The sequence below is a fragment of the Lathyrus oleraceus genome, chromosome 6, assembly GCF_024323335.1.
Source record: "Lathyrus oleraceus cultivar Zhongwan6 chromosome 6, CAAS_Psat_ZW6_1.0, whole genome shotgun sequence".
Lineage (NCBI taxonomy): Eukaryota > Viridiplantae > Streptophyta > Magnoliopsida > Fabales > Fabaceae > Lathyrus > Lathyrus oleraceus.
The window spans coordinates 315,695,247-315,714,772 of record NC_066584.1 but is presented as its reverse complement, the minus strand read 5'-3'; the positions used below and the strand labels follow the sequence as shown (position 1 = coordinate 315,714,772).

General features: G+C 34.9%; 1 long non-coding RNA gene across 1 annotated transcript; it reads right to left on the bottom strand.

The window, feature by feature from the left end:
* Positions 1-3,570: 3,570 nt before the first annotated feature.
* LOC127098566 (uncharacterized) lies at positions 3,571-4,683 on the bottom strand. Its single transcript, XR_007793378.1, has 2 exons — positions 4,254-4,683; positions 3,571-4,126 (listed from the first exon to the last, which is right to left on the bottom strand). It is a non-coding gene; the product is annotated as an uncharacterized LOC127098566 (long non-coding RNA).
* Positions 4,684-19,526: the final 14,843 nt, after the last annotated feature.

Genomic DNA, 19,526 nt, shown 5'->3' with positions numbered 1-19,526 from the left:
ATATACACTATTCACATGACTTTCTCAACGTGTTTGTGACAATGGTTTAATAGTTAAACCTTTCACGTTGTCTCTAAGAACTTTCCAAAGTGTCAAGTTAAGGCTATGACAACCACATTGTGATATTGCAAATTCTTGTACTAAACGTTGGAAAGTTCTTAGAGACAACGTGAAAGGTTTAACTATTAAACCATTGTCACAAACACGTTGAGAAAGTCATGTGAATAGTGTATATGCAATTAAATCTCAAACTTCAGATGTAAGAGAAGCACAACTTCAACTAGCTGAACAAGATAATGATACCAAAATTAGAAATTTTTACTCAACTAACCCACTTTTTAAAAAAAAAAATCCCAAAATAACTCACTTTTCAGATTAATTCTCAAACTACCCCCATTTGAAGAGGTGGCGACAGATGAATTGGCGTCTGCTATCTAAGTTAAAGAGGTGGCGCCAATTGGATTGGATTATGCATATGGTATTGTCAATCCAATTGGCTCCCATCTGTAAAAAAGGAGATGAGGTGCCTATTGGTCTGACACTTATGTGTGTTGTGTAATTTAAAAAAAAAATGTACGTTTTTGATAAAATTCGAAATCGGACCAATTGATATTAATATTAATATGTGTTTACATGCAAATATCATAAAGACTAATGTCGTTGATTAGGATGACCTAACCGACATCCGGTACCACATCCCCTAGCTACCCGAACACGTGGCCCTAACCCATGTTGATGATTCACCCTAGGTGTTTGAGGATTTGAGGGGCCAGGAACATCACAACCGCCTGCAATGAAACGATACCGTCATAGCTGAGTTTGTGACCCATGCTAGAGTAGTTGGGTTATGTTTGAGTTATTGAAGGGCGACCAAGACGATTGAAGGGAGACATTGGTGTGAATGACGCGTCGAGGAAAGGTTGAAATGATTGTTGTGGTGTTTGGTAGCCATATGGTTGTCCATCATCCATTGTGTATGCTTCACTTTCCTGGTAAAGATCCATTCAAGGCCCACTTGTTCATGGTCTATTATGGAGGTTTATTTGGTATGTTTAACATTCACTTCATAGGCTTACATGTTCATCTTTTTCTTATCTATGTTCATTGATTCAAGCCCATTTCCATGGCATCACAACTTCCACTTAATTCAATTCATCTATATCATTACATCTAATCATATCCTATGATCATATCCTCATGCTTAGTCCATGCCTAACCTATTTCATCTGGCCAATGCCATTCATTCCATTTTCATTTCCATTGTTGTTTGGTCCATGAATCTTTGATTATGACCTAGTTCATTGTACATCTTGGGCCTTGCTAGAGTTTGTTTCATGCTTGGCATTGTTCATCCAAGTTATGGTCATGTCCATTGATCCATGATTAGGTATTCATCAAGTTCATCACTTAGTCTATTCCATGTCATTTTCATTAGTGTGTGGTCCATGAATCGTTGGATAGGTTCTAATCATTATCCATTTTGGTCCTTAGGTCTTGATTCATTCAAAATCAGTGTCCATCGATTCATGTTATCATGTTCATTCATTTCAATATCTTTCATATCCATACAATTCATTTCAAACAGTCAATGCATTCAAATATCAAATATTATTTCATACAATCACATTCAAAGTCCATACATGTACAAAGCCTACAAAATTGACCATTTATACAACAGTTGACTTTTGGTCAACAATTAACTTTTTGTCCGACAACCACAACATTTAAAAACAATATTTTTAACTGATTACAATAATCAAATTGATATCATTTGATCCAAATATCACTTCCCTGGCATTCTTATCATTTTTTACTCGCACCCATCCATGTAAGGCATCGAGTCTCTCAATACTTCTAATTGTTTCGTCTTTAAGTATGTTTTCGTCTAACCAACGAACCAACTCGCTTTGTAGTTTCTTGAAATGACAGATGTTCTAGAAGATCATCTCCATCAGAGGCTTGTCTCTCGAATAAATCACTTTTCCATAGCAGCGACGAAGACGAACCATGTTTGCAATATAATAAAAAGAGTTATAGAAAAATGAATCACAACACCTCTATTTATACAAAAAAAATTATGCAATACATAGAGGCGTCAGACAAATTGGCGCCTCCTCTTTTTTTTTTACATATGAGCGTCAATTGGATTGACAACACCATGTGCATAAGTCAATCCAATTGGCGCCACCTCTTTAACTTAGAGAGCAGGCGCCAATTCATCTGGCACCACCTCTTCAAAGTGGGGTAGTTTGGGAATTAATCTAAAAAGTGGGTTATTTTGGGATTTTTTTTGAAAAAGTGGGTTAGTTGAGTAAAAATTTCCCAAAATTAAGAGTGAAGCTAAATCTTTAGCAACTCATGAAATTGGAAACTTTGAATTCTTAGTAGCTATGATTATTTTGTTTGAATTGTTAACTGTTGTTAATGAAATTAGCACAAGTTTGCAAAAAAAAGACATGTGTATTAATATGGTTATAGAACTAGTAAAATGTTTGATCAAGTATTTGAAAAAATATAGAGAATCTGGATTTGTAAATACTAAGGCTAGTGCTGAAAAGATTGGGAATGAAATGGATATTGAATGTGTCAAATTCGTAGAAAACAACACTATGATGAAAATTCATCTCAACCCACACAACTGAATCTTGAGTCTGCTGAAGAGTCTTTTCGAAATCATTATTTCTTATATATTGTAGATCAAACAATTGACTCACTTGATAGAAGATTTGAGCAGTATAACACATATGAAAATATTTTTAGATTCTTGTTTAATATTGAAAGGCTTAGATCATTATCTGATAGGGACTTGCAAGCATGTTGTAAACATCTAAAACATGACAATTCTCTTGATCTTGATGGTGAAATATTGTTTGAAGAATTGAAAGTTATTAAAGAAGTTTTAACAATTGAATCAAAATCAAGCTATATGATATTGAGTTCTTTAAGGACTTTTAATTGTTTTTCTAATGCAGTCATAGCTTATAAAATAATATTGACTATTTCTATCAGTGTTGTATCTGCTGAAAGAAGTTTTTCTAAATTAAAATTATTAAAATCTTATTTGAGATCCACTATGTTACAAGATAGATAAAATAGTCTTGTGTTGATTTCAATTGAAAATATTTTTTTGATGAACCTTGATTATGAATGAATTATTAATGATTTTACAACAAAAAAAATTCTAAGAAGATGATATTTAAATAATTTAAAGTTTTGGCCAATTTTTTTATAGAAAGAAAGATCGGATCAAGAAGAAGAAGAAGAAGAAGAAAAAGAATAATAAGTCTCTTTATAGTGGTTTATGTTTTGATGTAGTATAAATATTGATTCAAAGATCCATACTTGTATTCTTTTTGCATAATGTCAAATGAAAATGTATTTTTTATCCAATTATTTTTTTTATCCTTATGTATTTATTGTTTAAAAAAATTATAGGGGCACCACTCTTTTGATTCACCCGAGGCATCCAAATTCAAATGACCGATCATGACTCTTTCCATCACAAAATTTATTTATTTTATTTCAGTCTTCCCTTTGGTATATAAAACTACACCTTTTATTACCATACAAAAGTCAAACAACTTGTTTTTTTTTTCATATTGATTCAAAATCAAAAACCTAGATTTCTAAGTTTGTGCAACCTTTATTTCATCACTGACATCAACCTGTAAACTCAACCTACATCCAACAAAGCTTAAACTTCCAAATTACATCATCATTAACATTAACTTCTAACAATATCATAACCTTTCATCATCACAATTTAAACTTATTCCTTTGCTTCACAAACATAAAACAATTCACTTTCCATACTTCTATATTAGTTAAAATCTGGAAAAATCATTTTTCCTTCAAACATCAATTAACATTAAACTCCCTGCAAATCTCACATAAACCACAAAGTTATACCATTCATTCTTCAAATTTATTACAACAGAAAATTCAATAAAAACTCAACAAAAAAAACAAATTTTGAACATGTACAAAATGATTCACCATCATCATCATCCTCACTACACAAATCCATCACACACAAAAACTTACCCCAAAAGAAAAAACACAATCATTACTAACAAACAAATCATCACCATTTCTATCACCAACAACAACGAATCCACATCAGCAACTAAAAACACAACAACAACAATCAGAAAAATCACGTGGATTTCCAAATCCAGCAACATAACCAACAACAATTGTATAACATAAAGATCAAAAATAGAACCAGAAAAGAAGAATGAGGTAGAACTCACTAGAAACATCTTCACCAGGAAACACAAGGAGACGAATCGAAATGTATCTAACCACAAAATTTCACTTCGCGGCCCGCACATCGAAGCCACCACCTCTGATTGCTGCAAGCAAAATAAACACACGCCTTCGACCTCCTTCGCTCAACCATCGGCCATCCGTACCACCACAACACGAACCTCCTCGTCTGTGGAAAACCTCCCTCCATGTGTCCTCTCTATTTCCGATCGGACCACCACTTCCTCTACCGCAAGTAACGATTCAAGATTATCATGGTATACTTCTTTACCATTTATGATTTGCTCATACTTATTTGATTTGATATATTGTTGAAGACATTATTTTTGAAGGAGAGATTTTGACTTGAGAGAGAAGAAGAACTTATTTTTTTACACGCAGAAACTTGTTGGAGAAAGAGGATAAACTAATTTATTCTCTTAGTTTTTTCTGATATATGGCCTTTGGGGTTTTCAATTATTTATTTATTTATTCTCTTTCCTGCCGCGTGTCAAAGAATGATTGGCTTGTTTTTTAATTTGTTTTTAAAAAAAGAAAAAATAACCATATTGGGATTGAGTGGGAGAGGGGGCGTTGCCCCCTCCTCCTTTTTAAGCTTTTATTTATTTATTTTTGTATTATGATTCTTCTTCTTTATTATTTATTTTTTAAACATTTGAAATTAGAGTTTGTTTATGGTTAAGTAGAGAGGATTTTAATTCATTGGACCTCACACACCCCTTTTGCTAATATATTCAATTCACACCCTCTGTCTCTTTTGTTTGATATATTTGTGCTTATTATTTGTTTAAATTTGTTTTATCCAATGTTAGTTAATTAGTTTTTTAGCTTTATAGTTTTAATTAGTTCTTATTAGATTTTTACCTTAGATTAATTATGTATTAATTAATTAGTTTTTGTTAATTAAGTTTTTATTTATTTATTTCATTTAGGTTAAAAATAATTCTTTTTTTATTTTCTTTCAAATATATTCAAAAATAACAAAAACATGTGTTATTTTAATTAGTTTTTTTTAAAAGCAATTAATTTGTATATATTTCCAAACCCTTGACCAGATTAAATTCAAATACTCGTCACTTGTAAATAATTCAAAATCTTGTACATAGAAAAAACAAAAAAAATTCAAAACACAACTAAAATCCACATCACGCATCAAATCTTTTCTCTTTCGCTTCGTGCAACAACTAATCTTTTTGCCTCATGCGATAAATCAACTTCTTTTGTCCACGCGCATTTATTTTAAACCAAGACAACTTTTCACAAATTAAAATCAACCCACTAATAAAGCCGAACTACGTAGACTCTGACTTTTCTCCTCACTTGATGAGAAATATATAGGCACAAGGTTGCAAAACCCTGACAAGTTCATTAACCAAAAACTAACTTTTCCCCCCATTTTACCCTTTTGAACATTTGTAAATAAGTAAAGCAAGAAATAAAAAATTAGGCAAAATATTTGCAAACAAACCCTTAATCCTTAGAACTATAAGAGGTTCTCGTTGAGTACAATGGAGGTGAGGGGTGATAACATATTCCCCTCACTTAATAGACTCCCGAACCCTGAAGTCTTATCCTTACCTTTTAGGGTTATATTATTATTTCCCATATTCCTTAGGAATGAATAAAATATGACGGCAACTATGTGATTTTTCCCGCCGCAACAGTTATGAGTTTGATGATGAATACCTCTATGATTGTGTTTTCCCTTACCATGAGTGAGTAGTTTCATAGGGGTATGGGTTATAAGTATTATTTCTTGACTTATCGTATGATCTGTTACTATCGACTGCGAGAATTTTAGTTAAACTTATTATATAATCTGAGTTCATGCATTCCAACTTCGTTACGAAAGTAAGTGGTTCTCAGGTATCGACTGTAGTCTGAAAAGATATGTGTCGATACTGTTGGGAATTCACCAATTTCCATTCAATAAATTCACCAAAACCTATGGAGAATTCTGAACCGAATCTTGATGAACAAGAATCAATCTTTTTGATTGATTACTCCTCTCGTTCTTTACTTTTCACTCGAGTGAATCAACCAACCTTGGTTGCAAGATTTCGGTGTACAATGGTAATAAAAAGAAACAAAATTGAATTGGGGAAGAAAGAAAGATTAAGGTTTTCGAACAAGGAAGAAGAAGAAGAAATTTTTGCAGAGTTTCTCTTTGCTCTCAAACTGAGAATTCGTATTCTTTGCAACTGCAAGTATGTGTTATTATTATACAACGATAGGGGTTACTCCTTATTTGTACTGTTGTTTTTGCTTGCTCCTCAAGCAAATCCCAAAATTACTTAATTCCGCTAACACTACAAAATTGAGCCTAAGAAAAAATCCATGTTGAGGCTAACTCCTCAACACTTCGATAACTAGGTATTTTGACACATCCTTGCTTCTATCAAGCAACCTGCTTCGACACAAGGAATTACAATTCAACACACCACCTAATTTATTGTGTCTAAGCTATCTAAGTTCATCATAGATTTTAACTTATTGAATACTTCGACCTGCACTCCTTTTGTCATGATGTCTGTAATCTAATTCTCAATTCTACGGTGTTCCAAGTTCAGCTTCGCTTCTGCTACTTGCTCTCGAAGATAATGGAACCTCATTTTGATGTGCTTACTTCATCCATGTGCTATCAGATTCTTCACCAGATTGATAGCAGACATGTTGTTGATATTCATGATAATCGCTCCATGATTCTTTCATGTGATCTCTTCGATCAAATTCACCATCCATGTTGCTTAACATGCACAAAGAGAAGCAGTTATGTACCCTGCTTCACACGATGACATTTCTACTATTGGTTCTTTTCTCGAACTCCAAGCAACTGGTGCACCACCTAGCATAAACACATAACCAATTACGAATTTTCTATCCTCATCATCACTACACCAACTTAAGTTGATGTATCCCACTAGCTTGCATTCTTTTCCTTCATAAACTACAGGAAACAAAATGCCATAGTTGAGAGTTCCTTTCAAATACCTTAGTATTCTCTTCGTCGCTACTAGGTGTGATACCTTTGGCTTCTGCATGAATCTACTCACCATACCTACAATGTATGACAGACCAGGCCTTGTGTGACAAAGATATTGAAGTGATCCAATGAGTCTTCTGTACTGCTTTGGATTGATACTATCTTCATCTTTTTCTTTCGACAATCACAATTTGGGATCAACTAAATTCGAAGTTGGGTTGCAATCTTGCATCTCAAATCTCTTGAGTATTTTGCCTGCAGATCTTCTTTGGGGCATTATCAAGCCTCTACTACTCTTGTAAAATTTGATGCCAAGGAAATATGAGATATTTCCCAAGTATGGTATTTCAAACTCCTCACATAGGTCATGTTTGAAATCTTTGATCTCCTTCTTACAACTTCTTATTATCAGTCATCAACATAGAGACATAGTATAAGCAACTCACTATTCTTACATATACTCCATGCTCAATTATGCACTTCATAAATTTCGTCTCCCTTAGGAAACTGTCTATCTTCTTATTCCAAGCTCTTGGAGCTTGCTTAAGTCCATACAGGGCTTTATGCAGCCTGTATACCTTGCTTTCTTCGCCATGTTTCACAAACCTAGTTGGTTGTGCTACATACACTTCTTCATCTAAGGGGTCATTCAATAATGGACATTTCACATTCATCTGACATGTGTGCCAAATGTTCATGTTTGATAGACCAATAACCAACATGATTGTTTCAATTTTAGCAACAGGTGCAAAAACATCATCGAAGTCGATTCCTTCCTTCTGAAGAAATTATTTCTCCACAAGTCTTGCCTTTTGTTGAGTTACTTCGCCTTTGGGATTCAACTTCACCTTGTATACCCACTTCATATTGATTTCCTTATTGCCACGAGGCAATTCGACAAGTGACCAAGTGTTGTTGACTTCGATGGACTTTAGTTCCTAATTCATTGCTTTCACCCACTTTGAATCCTTCAATGCTTCAACTGCATTGATTGGTTCAACATCTGCATGGAAAGAATAATGTATCAGCAACCTTCACCATCAACCACATCATCTGATTTAATCACACATTCTTGCAAACTTGCAGGCATGTATCTTGTCCTTTGAGGTCTGTTGTGCTTGCTTGACCTCTGACTTCTTCTTGTCAAACTTCTCTTTCGACTTCACTTGCTGGGTTTTCACATAAGATTCTCATTGAATCATTCTTGACATTTTCAGTCCAATCCCATTCCTTAAGCTCATCTATGATCACGTCAATGTTGATTAATACTTGCTTGTTCACTAGGTCGAATAACTTGTAACCTCTAGTTGAATGATATCCTATTAGGATCATCTGACTCGAATTGTCATCAAGTTTTCTTTTCAACTGATCTGGCACATGTCTATGTTCTATAGATCTAAATACTCTCATATGACTCAATCTAGGCTTGACACCAGACCAACATTCTTCTGGCGTAATTCTTTCTAGCTTCTTCGTTGGACATCTGTTCAAAATATATGTCGTTGTTGACACAACTTCTCCCCATAATTCTTTGAGTAGATGTTCACCTTTCAACATACTTCTCACCATATTCATGATGGTTCTATTCTTCCTTTCTGCAGTTCCATTCTCTTGTGGAGTGTAGGGTGGCACCATCTCATGCACAATCCCTTCTTTATTACATAACATGTCGAAGTCTTTCGGCACATATTCTCCACTGCCATCAGTCCACAAAATCTTGAGCTTTCGACCACTTTGTCTTTCGAGCATAGATTTAAACTTGGCAAATACCTCGATCATTTCACTTTTCTTCTTGATCATGTAAGTCCATAGTTTTCGACTGAAATCATCTATGAGTGGGACAAAGTAGTTGTTACCTCCAATTGAATCCACCTGGATAGGATCACACACATCAGAGTATATGACTTCAAGGATTGCCTTCGACTTGCTTCATGCATCCTTACTAAAGTTTTTCTTGTGTTGCTTCGCCTGCACACATTCCTCACAAACTTTATTTGGAATGTCAATTTCTGGTAACCCTGAAACCATATTTCTTCTCTTTAGATCTTCGATGTCTTTGAAGTTGAGATGACCAAGTCTATAGTGCCATATCCATTCATTTGTGCTAGCTGTAGTTGCAAGGCACTTGTGCCCATCACATTAAGTTCAATCCTAAAGATTCTATTCTGAGACATAGATGCCTTTAAGATTAACCTTCCACATGAGTTGAGAACTCTCATCATATTTTCTTCCATCGACACTTTGTAGTTCTTTTCGACCAACGGCCATATGCTGAGAAAATTACTTTTCATGCCTGGTATATACAATACATTGGAAATTAATGACCTCTTTCCATCTTTCCTCATAATTAAAATACCACCAATACCTTCAGCTGCTAGAGTATTGTCATTTACGAATTTTACCCTGTTATTCGTTGAGGATTTTATGTTGACAAACCAATCTCTCTTACCAGTCATGTGTGATGAGCATCCTGAGTCCAAGTACCATTGGTCCTGGAATCTTTCTTCATCTCTTGTTGTGACCATCAACAACATCTCTTCTTCTTCATGCTTTGTAAACTTTGCATCATTATCTTGGTTATTTTGTTTTTTAAGACAATCACTAAAGTAGTGTCCATACTTCTGACAGTTGAAACACTGAATGTGACTTTTGTCAGGTTTTCGACCATCACCTCTTCCTTTAGCTGCAACGCAACCTCTTTGGTTGCTTTGGTATGAGGGCTTTCTCTGATTCAACCAACCTTCTTCTTGCTGATTTCGACCAGCCAAATTGTAGTAGCCTTCTCTACCTCTATTGTCGAACCACTTCCCTTTACCTTTCTTTTCTCTTGTTGATTGTTCTTTCAAAACCATATCACTCTTGGACTTGCCTGCAACTCTTTCAGCCATTTTTTATTCATGAAATTCAAGCGTCCCTTAAAGCTCTTCCTTTATCAATGTTGATAAATCTTTTGACTCTTCTAAGGCTACTACCACATGGTCGAATTTTGGAGCCAGTAACCTCAAGATCTTTGAAACAACTGCTTTTGATGTCAACACTTCTCCATATACCTTGATTTGATTCACCAGTTTTGTAATCCTAGTGAAAAAATCAGTTATGCTTTCATTGTCTTCCATCTAAAATAATTCATATGTTCTTTTGAGTTTGTAACCTCACTTATTTCACCTTTTCTACGCCTCCAAAATATTTTTCTAGAATTTCCCATGCTTCTTTCGTTGATTCAACATCACTAACCTTTTCGAAATTATCTTCGGCAACACATTGATGGATTATAAAGAGAGCTTTATAACCTTTCTTCTTCAATTCTTTGTGTGCAACCTTTTCTTCATTCGTCGCGTTTGATAGCAAAAGATAATATTTATCTGCTTGCACCAATTCTCATAATTCTAATTCTTCAGAATTGGGAGACTCTCTGGAAAATTCCAGTTCGGATTATTCATCACCATCGTGTTTTGCTCCCACTAATCGCTCAGTTAGTGCTCTAGAAACCAGATGTTGGAAATTTACTAATTTTCTTTCAAGAAATTCACCAAAATCTATGAAGAATTCTGAACCAAATCTTGATGAACAAGACTCAATCTTTCTGATTGATTACTCCTCTTGTTTTTCACTCTTCACTCGAGTGAATAAACCAATATTGTTTGCAAGATTTCAATGCATAATGGAAATGAAAAGAAACAAAATTGAAATAGGGAAGAAAGAGAGATTAGATTTTTCGAACAAGGAAGAAGAAGAAGAAATTTTTATAGAGTTTCTTTCCGCTTTCAAATTGAGAATCTTATTCTTTGCAACTGCAAGTATGTGTTGTTATACAATGATAGGAGTTACTCCCTATTTATAGAGTTGGGTTGACTTGCTCCTCAAGCAAAGCCCAAAATACCTAATTCTGCTAACACTATAAAATTGGGCCTAAGTAAAAATTCATGTTGAAGCTAACTCCTTAACACTTTGACAACTAAGTGTTTCGACACATCCTTGTTTTTGTCGAGCAAACTGCTTCGACATAAGGAATTACAATTCAACAGATACTGGAGCACAAATTTTTAAAAAACCTAATCCGGACGATGCGAAAGACGACAGATAAATTTGAGAAAATATATAGCTATACAAAAGTAACGACTTATCGAATAATAATCTGGACGATGTGAAAGCCAATAAATTATTCGTTGATGATAGGGGAAATGCGCTAGTGAAAGTAGGTAGTGCCTAATTTTATTTATTTTCTATGATTTATGTAAAGTTCTCGGAATAGATGTAATAAGGATCATATGATTGTGTTAGAAACATGAACTGTAGCCCGTGTCCTGTTTGGCCCAATTTGAAATTTAAGTTATTTTTTCGTTAATCTATTTCTATTTAATTTCTTTTTCTTTTAAGATGTTTACAAAAATATTTTTTTTTATTTCTTTAGATATACACTGATAGGACAAGAATTTGGTACTTAAACCATTGGTCTTTATGGTTCGATATCTATTTTATTACTTTGCGACATCCCTGCACTTGCGGCTGCATCAATAGTTGGAACTTTCAAGAAGAAATTCTGAGGTACATGAGTATGCTAAGTGGTTAGGGAAAACCTTCATAAATCTGATACATTTCTCAATTCCCGTATCTCTTCATATTCCAACTATTTATTTATTTCCATCATTTTTCTATATCTTCATCTCTCTCATTTTATTTCTTTTACTTATTTTACCGCTTTATCTCTTTTAGATTTATAAAATTAATTTAAATATTTTTATAAAGCAAAGATTTAATAATTAGACATTGTTGCTCAAACTCCACAATTCACCTCCTCTTCCTGAAGTGTTTGGAGTCACTTGCTCAACAAGTGACATCAAATTCTAACTCATGTTATAAGACTAATTGTCTCGGGAGTTAGAATTAAGGGTGTACACATGTTGGGTTGGGCTAAGTTTTGCCTGACCCGTTACCCAACTTGTTTATACTTTAATGGATTGGTTCATCGTCAATTTCACAATCAAAATGAAGCAAACTGAATCGGGCATTTAAGAGTTGGGTTGGGTTTGTGGGTTGTATTTCAAATATATAAAAAATACATTTTTGATATAAAAAATTCAATCATAAAAAATTATAATACAATTCAAAATAATACACATATTTCTAACGCTCAAATTGAATAAAACACATCATATAATGTATACTAAAATTCATGCATATGTCATAACACTTAATAATAATAGAAAATTTTACAAAACATATCATTTCCATAAAATATTTAAGTTAGAAATAAACAAAACAAAAAAGAAACAACACTTAATCTTTAAATCACATAAACTTGTTGGTCTAGTAATAATATTGGTGGTGAATAAAAAATTGGCAAAATTATGGTTTGTAGTGATATATTAATTTTATATTTTCATCTAAATTAATAATAAAAAATAAGAAATCACTAATGTCACATCAACATGTTGGATTAGCGGATCAATGGATTGAGAAAATCAAACTCGTTATCCGAAGCAAAACTATATAAGTTGTTGTGAGTTAGATTGGGTATACCCTTAAATGATCTAGTTCAGATAATTTTTGAGTTTGGTTCAGTTTGGTTCAAACAACTCTTTAAGTATGAAGCTTTTCTTAAATACACATCTGCCATTTGATAGTGAAAGGTTTGACCTACAGAAAGCTAGAATGAAAATATTTTTTTGAAGTTGTTGATTTTGATTTGTGATGTTTTGTTATTAATGGCCCATTTATCGCTACTCATGTTGTTAATAGTGAAGTACTAGATAAACCAAGTAATCTATGGGTCGAAGAAGAAAATATAAAATTAAAACTTATTTTTAAAGCTAAGTAGTTGATGATGAGTGCTTTAAGCACTAGAGAGTATATTTTGGCTTCTAATTGTAATTCGAAAAAGGAAGTATGAGACACTCTTAAAATAATTCAAGTAGATTTCACGGAGATCGAACATGAGACAATGAACATACATATCCAAGAAGATTAGTCACCAATGTGAGTGCAATTTCGTTTAGATGTATTTTGTATGATGTCAAAACTAGAATACTTTAGTGTTAATGTATATTGGATGGTATCCTCTGATTCTCTATGTGCATCTTAGAATTAGGAAGCATAAAAGAATTTGAAAACAACTTGGAAAATGTCTCATGCATTAAAAATGCATGAAAAATATTTTTTTGTGAAAAATTGCATTATATGTTGACACATGTTGTCTACAAATCAACACATGTTGTCTATAGGTTGACACATGTTGTCTACAAATCAACACATGTTGTCTATAGGTCTACCTATATAAACATTTCCACTGCTATAGGTCGACACATGCATTCCATAGGTCGACGCGTTGGTGTAAAGGCAAATTGTCAGACAACATACAATCACAAGTTTCGATGATGACAAATGACCATCATGGACAAATCGGCATTGTCGATTCCACGTCTACAAACAAATGCAACACATCATTTATCATATCCTTTCCTATGCTTATCTAAATCTGTTATAATTCATAAAACATATGTGGACAAAGTGTGATCATGACGAAATGCATGAAAATCACAAAATACGAATTTTTGAAGATTTGAAGGCCTTGAGTCGACCATAAGGGTCGACGCATAGCCCACGGGTCAGCGCATAACTCAGACCAGTTGGTTACTGGTCAGCGCATGCTTGCTTGAGTCGACCACAGGTCGGCGCATGGCATAGTGCTGTTGGCCACGGGTCAGCGCATGGAACACTTGAGTCGACCACAGGGGTCAGCGCACGCCGACCTATGGTCGACCGCTCGTGCGTAAACTCAGTTTTCTGAGTATTTTCCACTGTTTGAAAAGTGGTTATTTTTGGTTGGTTAGCTAGTTACTATAAATAGAAGTCAAATCACTTTTATCAACTAACATTTTGTCAAATTGATTTGAAGTGTTCAAGGAAACAAGAAAGAGTGAAATAGGTGTCCAAGATTCATCATCTTCATCTTCAACATTTTACAACTCATCAACTACACACAACCATTTTTGATGTGCTTCGTGATCGGTTAAAGGTGATAAGGTTCGAAGTTGAGATTGGAGAATCCGGTTCGGGTTGAAGCTTGTGGCAGGTTCTTTCTTGTAACGGTTTTGTCCTTCAAGACCGGTTTGTGTTTGGGGGTTTTTGGACGAATTGCTTCATCAATATTCAGCTGAGCGAAGGTGATTAAGAAGAGGAAGTCTTCATCAGTCTAGTAGCGGATTCGGTGATATTGAAGGGTTAGCGCAGGAACATCTTTCTGTACAGAATTTGTCACCAGTGGGGTTTGAACCCAAGACCTCCCTGAATCTGTACATGCCTTACCACTAGGCTAGAGAGGTTGTTGTTGAATACTTATGCAATGAATAAATATTAATCTAAATCTTGATTAAGATAGATTAATGAATTAATTGGGCATTATAGCTCCGTTTTGAATGCGGACGGATGCATTGGTAAGATAATGAAAAAGGCTATTATTATGATATCATATTATAGTGTATTATGCGTCTTACGAATTCTATGAATTTTACTTTGATGGGTGTTAAACATGGTTGATATGTTTGATTGTGAAATAACATGACTAAAGATAACGTAAAGGATTATTATTATTGTTCCATGTTATAAAATATTATGTGATTTATAAATGCCATGAATTTTATCATGACGAAAATAAAATATTGTATGAATGTGTATGTATACCATTATTGGATTGTGAATGATTTCTGGTTATGGATGTGTATATGTAATCATAGATGATGTGTGGTGATGAATGTGTATATGTACCAATTGTGAGTTATGGTGGTATGTGGAATGTTAAGATGGTATAGATCTTAATTGCATATGTGTTGGTATGTGTGCATTCATTCATAGCATGGTTGACTTCATTGTGGAAGTGGTGAAACTGTGGGTTCACATGAGCAGACGTTGATTCTCAATTGGAATCAGGCGTAGTATTAAGCGGTGATCCTTCATTGGAAACAGACGTAGCAGACGTTAATCCTTAATTGGGATTAGGCGTAGTATTAAGCGGTGATCCTTCATTGGAAACAGATGTAGGGCTTTGGTCTTGTCCGGATCGGAAGCGTGGCTTGGATTCTAGATATTGAATTGGAAAGCGGTGAAACTTTGAGTTCACATTGAGGTACCACATGCATGGAGTCACATTGTCTTGCATGGAGTCTTCTATAATTATGTGATCATTGAATGCATGTATTGATGTGGATGTGATGTACGTTTGAAATATGTGAGACGATTGTTGGTTAATATTATTGACGTGATTATACTAAGTGTGATGAATTCTTAAATTGTGTTTTAATTCATTGTGCCTTATTATGCTATTTCATAATGATTTGAATTCTCACCCTTTCTGTTTGAATGTTACCTTTACATGGGTATCGTGCAGATACTACAGAGTAGTATTGCTGGAGTAGGTGGACGGTAGCTTGCTCAGGAATAGCTGGAGATTTTCCGTGTTTAGTTTGAATTTAGGTAATGAGTCAATGCTCTGGTCATGTAACACTGGGTAGATTAGTGGTATTGAACTCTTGTCTTATTTAGATATGTTTTATGTTATTACTTGTTTATTTTAATTGGAAGTGATTACTGAGGGATGATCATTATATGGGACATGAATCATTTTATGAAATACATGAGTATTCTTTATTTTCCGCTGCGAACGCATATTGCTTGAATATTCATGATGAGTAAAATGTGTTACTTCAAATGGCCAGGTGTATTGTTGGTTTTTGAAAGTTTTAAGTTTCGAAAACGTCGATGTGACGCCCTTTTCTTTATATGCGTGCTTATTTACTCTGATTATATGCTAAATAATTTGGGGTAGAAAAAGGGGTGTTACACTTCCGCACTTAAAACAAATTTTCAAAACCAATTTTAATTGGTAGCGCCGACTCAAATTTTTATTGGGATCTATTCAACCCCCTCCCCCCCCCCCCCCTTCTAGATCTATGTCATAGTCTAACAAGTGGTATCAGGAGCTCCGGTTCACTCTGTGCTTCAAAATATAACTTTGATAGAAAATGGCTAACGAACCTAAAGGGGCTTATAGTAGAGCTCCCGTTTTCAATGGTGAAAATTATAGTTATTGGAAAGACTGTATGCGGGTGCACATAAATTCCATAGATAGAAAAATATGGAACGTTATTCTCAATGGTCCAATTGAAATAACCATGACCAATGAGAACAATGAATTGGTGCCTAAGCCCGAAGCACAATGGACCGATGATGATGAAAAGAAATACAATTATGATTGGAAAGCCAAAAATATCCTAATCTCCTCATTAGGGGTAGATGAATACTATCGTGTATCCCATTGTCCTACTGCTAAGGCCATGTGGGATTCACTACAAATTGCCCATGAGGGGACGAACGATGTTAAGTTGGCTAGAATCAACACACTAACACAAGAGTTTGATCTCTTTTTTATGGAGCAAGGGGAAACCATTTCTGACATGCAAAAGAGATTCACTCATCTCATCAATCGATTACATTCACTTGGTAGGCATGTTTCCAATGATGTTGCTACTAATAAGATCTTGAGATGTCTTAACAGGGAATGGCAGCCGAAAGTGACCGCCATCAAAGAAGCAAATGATCTTACCACATTAGACTTGACAACATTATTTGGCAAACTACAAGAGCACGAACAAGTACTCTTGAGCCTAGAACAACATGAAAAGAAAGATAAGAAGGACAAAGCAAAGGTGAGTGAAAAGAAGTCAATAGCTCTAAAGACTTCCTCCTCGAAGTCTCAAGCAAAAGAGAAAAGTGATTATTCATCAAGCGACGAAGAAGAAGAGGACAAGAGCGAAGATATGGGGCTGTTTGTTAAACGCTACAATCGTTACGTGAGAAAGAACGGCATCCAACACTCCGAGAAGAACTTGGTAAACTTCCGGAAACAATCTAGGTACTCTAAAAATGATGACTCAAAAGGTAAAATGACTAGAGGGTCGTGCTATACATGTGGAAAGTCGGGTCATTACAAACCGGACTGTCCGATGAACAAAAAGACAAAAGAAAAGGAATCATACAAATCACACAAGAAATCATCAAAGCCAAGGAGAGCATACATAGCATGGGAAAGCGATAGCGACTCCTCAGATGATGAAAGTTCTAGTGATGAAGATGAAAATGCAAACCTATGTCTCTCTGCGCATCAAAAGAACAAAAAGAAACAGGTACGACATGCTAAATATGAAAAATCCTCTAGTATGTCTCATCATGAATTGCAAAATGATTTTGATACTTTACACTGTGAAGCGAAAGAGGCCTTTAAAAGGCTTGCCTCAAATAAGATTTTTTTTTCTCATTTGGAACATAAAATTCAACAATCCGAAAGGAAACTTGAGGCACTTAAAGCTTCTATAGTGGAAAGCACAAAAACAAGTTGTGAGGACCTTAGAAGTAGGATGATTAACTTTGGGTGTGATACTTGTTATATTTGGCAAGGTGAGGTAAGAAACCTAAAGGCCAAACTTGACAAGGCTCTTGAGCCCAAGATTACCTTTGTTATCGACAAATCAAACTTTCGAAAAAGTATGGTTAATCCATATCAAAAATATAAATATGTTATAAAGGATGAAGATAGCAAAGACAATCAAGATGTAAATTTCTCTTGTCTTTATTGTTGCAAGAAAGGCCACTCCATTGCTAAATGTAGGTTTAGGAGATTTTTAGTTCCTAAAGGCATTTATCAATGGATGCCCAAATGCAACCATTTCGTTTCTCACCATTCAGGACCCAATAAGCCATTGGGTACCTTCTCTTGTTAATTATATTGCCATAGGTACAATGCCTCGAGACTACCGAGAGAAGATGGGTTCTCGACAGTGGATGCTCAAGGCACATGTCAGGAGACATATCACTCTTCATTGACTTCGTGGCTAAGAAGAAGGGATATGTAACTTATGGTGACAACAACCGTGGAGCAATACTTGGTAAAGGTAGTGTAGGTAATCCTTCTTCCACTACTATTTCTGATGTATTGCTTGTCGAAGGTCTTAAACACAATCTACTTAGCATTAGTCAATTATGTGACAAAGGATACAATGTATCGTTCTCAAAAGATTGTTGCAAAATTGTACATAATGATGATAAGAAGAGTATGTTTAATGGCCTACGCGTGAATAATGTCTATATGCTTGACTTAAATGGAGTTTCGTTAACAAGTGACAAATGCCTAATAACAATGAGTGAAGATTCATGGTTATGGCATAGGCGTTTAGCACATGTTAATTTTGACTTACTAAATAAAGTAGTCTCAAAAGATCTAGTCTTAGGTCTCCCCAAAATAAAATTCACCAAGGATCACCTTTGTGATGCTTGTCAAAAAGGGAAGCAAACGAGGATCTCATTTAAATCCAAAAATATCGTTTCAACAACGAGACCTCTCGAGCTTCTCCATATGGATTTATTTGGGCCATCTAGGATTAAAAGCCTAGGAGGAAACTATTACGGTTTCATAATAGTGGACGACTTTTCTCGATTTTGTTGGACTATTTTTTTAGTAAGCAAGAGCGATACATTCGCCGCCTTTGAAAGATTTGCTAAGCTTTCCCAAAATAAACTAAATATAAACATTGTTGCAATTAGAAGCGATCATGGGGGTGAGTTCGAAAATCACTTATTTGAAGAATATTGCGGTAACCATGGTATTGATCATAATTTCTCCGCTCCACGTACTCCTCAACAAAATGGGGTTGTGGAGCGTAAAAATCGAATTTTGGAAGAATTGGGAAGAACAATGATCAACGAAAGTGGCTTACCGAAATATTTTTGGGCCGACGCCATTAGTATGGCTTGTTATGTTCTGAATAGGGTGCTCATTCGCCCCATTCTAAATAAAACACCGTATGAGCTTTTAAAAGGGCGAAAGCCAAATGTTTCTCACCTACATGTTTTTGGTTGCAAATGTTTCGTATTGAATAATGGAAAGGAAAACTTGGGGAAATTCGATTCTAAGGCCGACGAAGGTATCTTCCTCGGATACTCTCAATCTAGCAAAGCATATAGAATATACAACAAACGATTACTTGCTGTAGAAGAGTCTGTACATGTCACTTTTGATGAATCCAATCCGAGAAACGTCGGAAAGGGTAGTGTTTTTCATGGTGCAGGTACATCTACCAAAGACATACTCAAAGGTGGCGAGCCGGGAATTGATCAACCCGACAAAGTCAAAATTGAGGAGGATAAAGATGTACACCATGATGAAACCGAGGTAGCTCATCCGCCTTCAAACGATGATCTCCCTCAAGCTTGGAAGTCTTCCAAA